General features: G+C 32.9%; 1 protein-coding gene across 49 annotated transcripts in view; it reads left to right on the plus strand.

The window, feature by feature from the left end:
• Positions 1 to 9,334, plus strand: part of gje1a (gap junction protein epsilon 1a) — a 372,471-nt gene that overhangs the window by 329,024 nt on the left and 34,113 nt on the right. For 18 of the 49 annotated variants that reach the window (XR_015517606.1, XR_015517607.1, XR_015517611.1 and 15 more), the window contains 2 exons: positions 1,194 to 1,260; positions 7,970 to 8,010. The exons of 13 other annotated variants lie outside the window; for them this stretch is intronic. The gene's annotated coding sequence lies outside the window, so the exon portion shown is untranslated. Of the gene's footprint in view, positions 1 to 1,193; positions 1,261 to 2,643; positions 2,711 to 7,969; positions 8,011 to 8,086; positions 8,149 to 8,441; positions 8,475 to 9,334 lie in introns of all 49 variants that reach the window. 18 more of the 49 variants (XR_015517609.1, XR_015517610.1, XM_087296746.1 and 15 more) reach the window with 3 other exon arrangements.

Raw genomic sequence — 9,334 nt, forward strand, 5'->3', positions numbered from 1 at the left:
GAAACATATTTATAATTCAGTGTAATATATTGTTACTTAGTGGTTAGGACTGTCGCCTCACAGCAAGAAGGTCGCTGGCTTGAGTCCCGGCTGGACCAGTTGGCATTAATGTGTGTAATATATATATATATATATATATATATATATATATATATATATATATATATATATATATATATATATATATATATATATATAAACAAAATAAAATAAAAATACATCATAATAGATTACATAAAAATAGGTATTTGTAATTATCGTTTTTCTTTTCAGATTTTTTTTTGACATGAAACAAATAACTAACAATTAAGAAATTAAGAAATGTAATAAAAATAATTTGGAAGTAAGCTGGCTTTTTAATTATTCTTATTTCTAAATACTATTATTGATTGGATCCCAAGCCTGTCACTCCTTATGAGGGCCTTTCCTCATGAACCAATCAGGCTTCGTTCCGTGGAGCTTCAGTTTGACCGGCATGCCTTGTTTGTTCAGTGCTGTGTGTTTAGGTTTGTGTTGTGTATGCTCGCTTCAGTTTTGTATTATGATTTGATGCTTTTTGTCTATGAACTAATACAAAAATCTGTAAATCCAATATGGTTTAAAAGTTTATCATTCCTTCTTGGGGAAAGGGGAATAGGTTAACAGGTCACCTGAAATAAGTTTTGCCTGTGGGTATTTAAAGTGTTCAGAAACACTAAGTGAGTGAGTGTTTTTATTTTCTTTAGTAAGTTTAGCGAGGATCTTATGTTTTAGTTTATGGGCCTGTTGGTTATGTTTATTTCTTTGCTTTGGCGCAACTCCAATTCCTTTTCCGCCCTTAAATTTTTTGGTTTGGTTATATTTCTGTGATTGTTTCTATTTATTTTCAATTGTACTGAACAAAGTTCATACATGCTATTTTTGTTGGCCTTATCACATTCCCTTATAGAGAAATAAACCAATTAAATGATAAAATTGTTTTTCCTTGTTTATTTCCATCTGTTATGTTCTCTCCCTAGACACCTTATTAAATCATAACACCTATTACTACTACTACTACTACTACTACTACTACTGCTACTACTACTACTACTACTACTACTACTACTACTACTACTACTACTAATAATAATAATAATAATAATAATAACAATTATTATTATTATTATTATTATTATTATTATTATTATTATTTCATTGTCACTTTTTTATAGGAGAAAAAATATGAACTGGTGGACTGTCATGGTCCCCCTGTGGAGGACCCCTGATCTAAACAGGAAGGTAAAATTTATGTTTCCTATGGCAAAAGAGATTAATTAGTATGTAACCAAGCAACGTTTTAGTCACTGTGTTATATTCAAAGGTTTGTGTATTAGCCTTCAGTGTTGCTTCAATGTTGTTGCTTTTGTAATTTACAGGTAATTTTTTATTAAATGTTATGATTTTAATTAACATGTAACAATGAGAGTGTCTTGCCGACTTTAATAGAATAATGCATGCAAAAAGGGCAGTTCTGTTTTTTTTTTTTTTAACATAATAAGAGTTCATAATAACAACACATGATACAACTGAAGCTTCTATGGGTTCTATCATCTATTTAAGCTAAAATATTATATTAATAATTAATAAGAATAATAGTAATAATATCAATTAAGAATTATTAGTCCTCCTGAAGTATTAGCCCCCCTCTATTTTCCCCCAATTTCTGTTTATCAGAGAGAAGATTTTCATCAACACATATTTAAACATAACAGTTTAAATAACTAGTGATATTTTTCAAGACACTATATTCAGCTTAAAGTGACATTTAAAGACGTAACTAGGTTAATTAGGCAAGTTAGATTAATTGGGCAAGTCATTGTATAACAATGGTTTGTTTTGCAAACAATTTAAAAATATATATTGCTTTAAGGGGGCTTATAATGTTGACCTTAAAATGTTTTTAAAAAGTAAAACTGCTTTTATCATAGCCAAAATAAAGCAAATAAACTTTCTACAGAAGATATTGAAATACTGTGAAAAATTCCTTGCTCTGTTAATCATCATCTGGGGAAAAAAAAGAACAAATTCACAGGAGGGCTACAAATTCTGACTTCAACTGTAAGTGCTTGTGACATGTCTTAAATTGATAGAAGCCATCAGCCTTTAGACAATTTTCAGATGCAAGCTATAAAATGTGTACAAAGTGACAGCATAGGTGCAAACAAAAGACATGTGTCAACTGGAATTATGACACTCAGTGATGGAGCGACATCCAATTATTTTCCTTGATTGAGAATCGGCCTTATCAGAACAACCACAAAGCCCTGGCCTCCATATTCATTAACAGGCGGAATTCTGAGTACAAAAAACACACTTAACCAGTGTTGTTTACATGAGGATATAGACACCAATGGTGTATAACATGCTCTTTATTATGTGTACAGTTGACGTAAAATTTAGTAAGTATTTCTTAAGTGCTGTATAACAGAGAGACTTTTTCCAACACATTATTATTTTTTTATTTTTATTTTAATAAATAACAAGTTTTAATTTGTGTTGTCTTGGTCATGATGACAGTACATAATAATTTACTTGTTATTTAACAAAATATTATTATTCAGCTTAAAGTGTCATTTAAAGGCTTAACTAGGCTATTTTGATAATTATTGTTTGTTTGTTTAGGCTTTATTGATGCCAAAACGGTGGCTCGGTGGTTAGCACTGTTGCTTCACATCAAGAAGGTCGCCGGGTCAGTTGCAGTTTCTGTGTGAAGTTTGCATATTTGCAAGTAGCTAAATGTATTACTCGGTTATATTTGAAGGCATTAGTGAAGCAAGAAAAACAGAGTCTGTCCATCTAACTAAAAAAAAAAAATCAGTTATTACCGTGAAAATTGCTTAAATTTTGCCAAGGATAACACGCAATTTAGTAGGCTATATAACTTTTATTATAATTTTAAAGGTAAAAATAAAGATTTATGTTAGGCTATCATGAGTGGGGTCTTTTTCTGTGATATTGTCTTGTTGGCATTTGTAAAAATCTATGAAAGCAAAATTTCAAAAGGGTTCTGCGTTTTGTTAATTTTCTAGCTTAATTTTATTAATATTAATAATAATGAATATAATAAATTATAGTAATATTTATAGTGTAGACTACTGTAAGACTGTGCACACGGCAAGTTAACATTTGAAAAAAGAATGTAAAAATAACAGACAGTGGCGTCTCTGCTAAAACCGCAAATTTCTTTTGCACTTTTCGCCTTTAGAGCTCAAGAGAGTTGTATTTAAAGAATTTGTTAACCAAAGCATTAAATGAATTAGCCTAGGATGCTCGCCGTGTGAGTTTAGAGTGAGCCTCCATTGTCACATGCGCATTTATACAGGTGCACCCTGACCTAATATGGTGACCTGGGACCTCATTAATCAATGCTGTGTACGCACAAAAACTTTGTGTATGCTAGGTTTCACACTCACGTTTAGATTTACTAACGATGAAATGAACGTGAGAATGTGCTCAGGTCCACGCCATCTTCATGTCCGGCGTACGTGCATTTCTTGTGTGTGTTTGTTTTATTTCCATTGGCGACTCCTAGAGGTAATTATATTAAATTGCACACTACAAAGTATCTTTGAGCCGTGCAATGGCAGCTGTATGGACGGGATCATCCACATGTCTAGCAGGTATATAAGGTTTCCATACCATGCAGTTGACCAGCCAAACATTAAAGCGCAATTTGCAGCAATCACCGGTTTTCCCAATCTAATCAGAACGATCGACTTCACACACATTGCTATAAAGTCGCCATCTGAAGATGAATTTGCATAGGCTACGTGAATCAGAAACATTTACATTTAATAAATGTGCTAATAAAATATGATGCTCAAATGCGCTTAACATAATACACACTTATTAATGATTCCTACTTGTCTTCCCTGTGATAAAGAGTAGGCAAAATCGGTTATGTACTGGGGTAACGAAGATTAAGTTCATCAGATACTGGATTCGAATCGAGTTCATGATCAAACGTGTCAAAATATGTTGTCATGCGCTTTACAAGCTACACCACTCACGCTGCTATAGATACTACAAAATTTTACACCTTTTCATCAGACCATTTTTCTTTTTATTCACTCACAGTAAGATGTTCAGGCACCACTGTGTTAACCGCGTCAACTAAACTCTCCCACTCAATTTTTTTCTTTTGTGATCAATTCTGGAGGACAAACTTGCAAATAATACAGTTTTTCTCAGGTCTACCTCCGAAAGGAGCACCTCCAATTCTCATTCTGTTTAAAGTTTCTCTTTTTGCTTGCTTTTGCCATTGCTTCGCCATTGGTTTTGCCAAAGTAGAGTCATTACCATATTCATACAGAGGAGGAGGCAGGGAGAGGTTTTACACTCGTGCACGTGCGCTTAGTTTCATGTTAATTCGGATGTACAAAGAGAATATGCATGGGATTCGTTTCATACATCTCATTTTTTTACTGCGTACGCACACTTACAGCTTTGTGTGTACGCAACATTTTAGTAACTCAATGCAAGTCTTTGTACATGAGGCCCCTGGCTCTAGACTATTGCTTTAATTTCACAATTTTCATAATTTAATTGTTTTTTTTATAATATACAATTTCCAAATTTGTGTTCTGAAGGTTAGAATCAAGGAAGTGTTAGTTATTATTGACAAACAAGAAGCTGTTGTGATGGCTGTTCAATTGAACTTTGTTCAGTTTTTAATTCTTTGTCCATGTTTGCTGTTTTCATTTTATTGTGATTTTATAAAGCCCTTCAGACATTCTGTTGTTGTAGTAAAATGTGCTAACATTATATAAATAAACAAAACAAAAATCTAATAATTAGCAGAGAATTATGTGCACCCAGTTATGCTGAACTTGCAAATTTGTTTTCGCTTTTCTCACTAATTAAACTCCACTAATGCAGTTAATTAAGTTAGCAAACAGACTTTTTACAGAATATTAGTTTAGCGATCAATATGAAGCAAATAATAGCAAACAAATTACATGCTGTGTCTAATCAACACCACAAGTCAGCATGACTAGAATTTAGCTCTGCATGAAGCAAAACAAAAAAGTAATTATTCATTTATTCTGTTCAGTCTTTCACTGAGGTTTGTTGGGGAAAAGGGTACATTATTGCTTATTTCTCATAACACAATGGCCATACAACGATCTGACGCTCATCCTGTGACATTGCAAAGAGAATGTTAGAGTTTTACATGCACCAAGAAGCTTTCTCCACAAAAGGAAGACAAAAAGCTTCTGAGATAGCGATAAACACAAAACAGGAATCGTGTTCTTTAAAGTGTGTTCATATAGAATGAGGCTTTTCGTACACTTTCATTACTATTTCATAAAGGACAGTTTCTATTATGTATAAGCAGGACCTAAAATGTTATTCCAGTCTGACAGTGTTTTATGATTATGCTTGCAAATACAGTACAAAAAGACCTGCATTTCAGTAGTCAAATAGATTACAAATATTAATATTTATTAAAAATTAAGCATCTTGTTTTTCAGTTATATACTGATGCACAATATTAATAAAGATTAAAAAAACTACTACACTTTTTACAGCCTTACAGAGTTTTTGCACTGATTATATTTGATATAATTGCCAGTTATTTGCATTCCATTTTGCCTTGTAACAAATAAATGCAAAGGAAATCTGGGAAACAGAGATAAAACATCATAAAAATTCTTTACATCTGACTTTCAAATATTTTGCAGCATGACTCATTCAGCAACGTTATGAATAATAAGGTTAACTTTATCTGTGAATGAGCAGATTATAGTCTTTAATACTGGAATTTGCACTGCAGCCTCTTAGGGAAGTTAACGTAGCCTGCAAATAAATCAAACTCGTTTTGCATCTTCCATTTCTGGTTTCTGAGATCATAAAGCATTTGCAGACTTAGGTCCAAAAATCTGTTTTATTTGAATTTTTTAATAACTAAGCAGTATAGTAAACACATCTTGACTGAGCAGTTTATGACTCACAAATAATTAAATAAAAAATCTCACAAAATATACATTGAAATGCATACAATTTACATAAAGCCATAGCAATATTTCAGCACATAGAACCTTTACATTGAATTCATTCATATTTATCCATTCAAGTATGGGGCCCATTTAATATATATATTAAATATAATATAATATATATATATATATATATATATATATATATATATATATATATATATATATATATATATATATATATATACATCACTGAGCTACCTGACAAAAGTCTTGTCATCGATCCCAGTTGTAAGAGCAACAACTAATAACAACTTGACTTCTAGTTGATCATTTGGAAAGGGGACAGAAGGTTTTTTTTTTTTTTTTTTTTTTTTTTTTTTTTTCTGGTGAGTCATCTATTGAACTGCATCCCAATCATCTCACAAATACTGCAGAAAACCTATTGGAACCCACATGCACCCAAGATTCTCAGAGAAATCAGTCAAGTTTGATGAAGGAAAAATCATGGCTTGGGGTTACACTCAGTATGGGGGCATGCAAGAGATCTGCAGTGTGGATGGCAACATCAACAGCCTGAAGTAACAAGACATTTATGCTGCCGTTTATATTACAAACCACAGGAGAGGGCAAACTCTTCAGCAGAATAGTGCTCCATCTTTTCACTTTAGCTTTCACATCAAAGTTCCAGAAAGCAAAGAAGGTCAAGGTGCTCTAGGATTGGCCAGCTCAGTCACGAGACATGAACATTATTGAGACTGGGGTAAGATGAAGGAGGGGGCATTGAAGATGAATCTATATAACTTTCATGAACTCTGGGAGTACTGCAGGAACACTTTCTTTGCCATTACAGATGCCTTTATTAATAAGCTATTTGAGTCATTGCAGAGATGTATGAATGCAGTCCTCCAAGCTCATGTGAGTCATACACAATATTAAATATTTTTCCACTAACTTTATATTCTATACTGTACATTATTTCTGTTAAGTGACAAGACTTTTGTCTAAGCAAAGTCAGACCTTACTGTCCTAATTAGATAATTGAAAATCAAGGCATGATCATTTATTTTTTATTTTTTGGTAAAATAAGCATAATCTAATGGCTTTTGCCTTTCATATAAGCCACTTCTGATACCAAATGATCAACTAGAAGTCAAGTTATTATTTGTTGTTCCTAAAACTTATATATATAAACGTTACAAGCACAACTGCGATTTCATTATTTGCTGGATTTGGACAACCTTGATTAAAGTGTGATCTCTTGAAATAAAAATGAACTGCTTAATCAAATTCAATTTAAAGTCCTGAAGTAAACAAATCCTTCCTATTCAAGTAGTGTCTAATCAAAATCATTATATCCCAGCTTGATTAAATTTTGGCAATTGATGTTTTTAATTAAAAGATCTTGATTAGCATTTCATTGTCTTTTCATGGTCAGCATTCGTGTCTAAATTGCCTTTAATTCATTATGTAGATGCAGATACATGCTAAACCTGAGGTGAACAGTATCTTTACGTCACTAGTAAAGTACATTTATTAAAAGTTTTGTACTTTTTTTTTTCCTCAGGAAATTTTAGTTTTGATTCACTGCATTCCAAAACAATGTATTGCATTTTATTCTTACATATTTTAGGAGTGTGCATGTGTTCATTGCCTTTGTTTGCTAAGCTATCAAATGGATTTTATTTAGCAAGGCTCGAATGAAAAACTGAAGTATGCTTCAGGCTTAAGCAAAACACTGCAAAATGATGAATGTAAGTAGCAGCTTCTGTAGCACAGTGCTAGAAAACCCTATTCTGTGGATTATCCTCATCCTATTAGTGTTTTTTTTTCTGCATGTGTCCTCAAAGATACAAATAACCAATTCGCTTGAACTTTTCTTGATCTATTTTAAGAACACCGTTCAGGTCAATCCATATGTTTAATTTACTCTTAGAGTGAAATCCCAATAAAGCAGATGGAGAATGGTTAGTGTGCCTGTTTAATCAATCTTTCCGAATTGCATTTAGATCCGGCTTCTGTGGAACAGACATAATCGATTCAAGTGGAGGTAAGTTTGATGTTTTGTTCCACTTCATGGATTACTGTGTTCTGAAGTATGATTATGGTATAATCTGACTTTGCAGGGTGTGGACAGTAAAAATAAAATGAAGGATGCATGGACACCAATCAAATATAAAATCAAACGGTTTCATTCATTCATTCATTCATTTTCTTTTCGGCTTAGTCTCTTTATTACCACCACCAACTTATCCAGCATATGTCTTACGCAGCGGATGCCCTTCCAGTTGCAACCCATAGCTGGGAAACACTTATACACTCTTATTCACACACATACTCTACAGACAATTTAGCTTACCCAATTCACCTATACGGTTTAATTCATATTATTAATTATTATTATTATTATTTGACTTATTAAGTTTCTTATTTGAGCTCTTAAACATCCATCAATTTCAAATCCTTTGCATTTTTCTGCAGATTTGATTTAACCCAAGTCAAGTGTCAAGCAAAGTGAGTTAATTTTCAGTGTAATTAAAACACATTGCTTTAGGTCAAAGATTCTGTGTTGTGGGGAATGAAGAGATGTCTTTACAAGGGCAGATTATTGTAATTAGTTATCAGTAGCTACATTTCCATTAAAATCGATGTCATTGTTTCGAGGAAGAGTTAATTAAAATTCATGGAAATGTGACATGACTTGTTGAGCAAGAGAGACCAAAATGTATCATGATGATCAATGCAATGTGTACTTGCAGGTCTACATGAAATTGAGAGAAGGGAAAATAATTCAAAGTGCAAGCATTGAATTTTAACAAAACTCTATCATTTTTACTAAGTAAAAAGTGTATTGATCCCACAATGTCATGTAAAGTTAATGTTTGAAGTTTATTTTTTCGCCGGTTTGGAAACTTATGAAAGGCTTTCGTAAAACATCCTGATAATGCCTAATGACAGTCTCAACATTAAAGGGTAATATTTTCACCTCACAATTTAAACGATTAATCCAAACCATGAGATATGAATACAAAACACTTCAGAGAGAAAAGACATTTACAGCAGTGCAGTGGTGTTAATATATGCTGGTGTATCTTCAAATGAAACACAGCACACGTTATTGATATTAGTTTGCCATGAAGATCTGAGATAAATCCAGCTGCAGAACCGCAGACCCACGCACAATTCAAGCACACACACAATCTAGCACACACAATCTAGGCAAACCATGGCTGTTTCTCAATATGCGTTCTTCAGGGATCTTGTGTCCTCATGGAACGTCATCATCATCATCAGCCAAAGTTCAGTTCCAATACTCAAGACCGCAGGCATGGAGCACGCACGAAACTTCTCGGATGTGTTCAACATTTATTACA

The sequence above is a fragment of the Danio rerio genome, chromosome 20, assembly GCF_052040795.2.
Source record: "Danio rerio strain M-AB ecotype USA chromosome 20, GRCz13ab, whole genome shotgun sequence".
In the NCBI taxonomy this organism is placed as follows: Eukaryota; Metazoa; Chordata; class Actinopteri; order Cypriniformes; family Danionidae; genus Danio; species Danio rerio.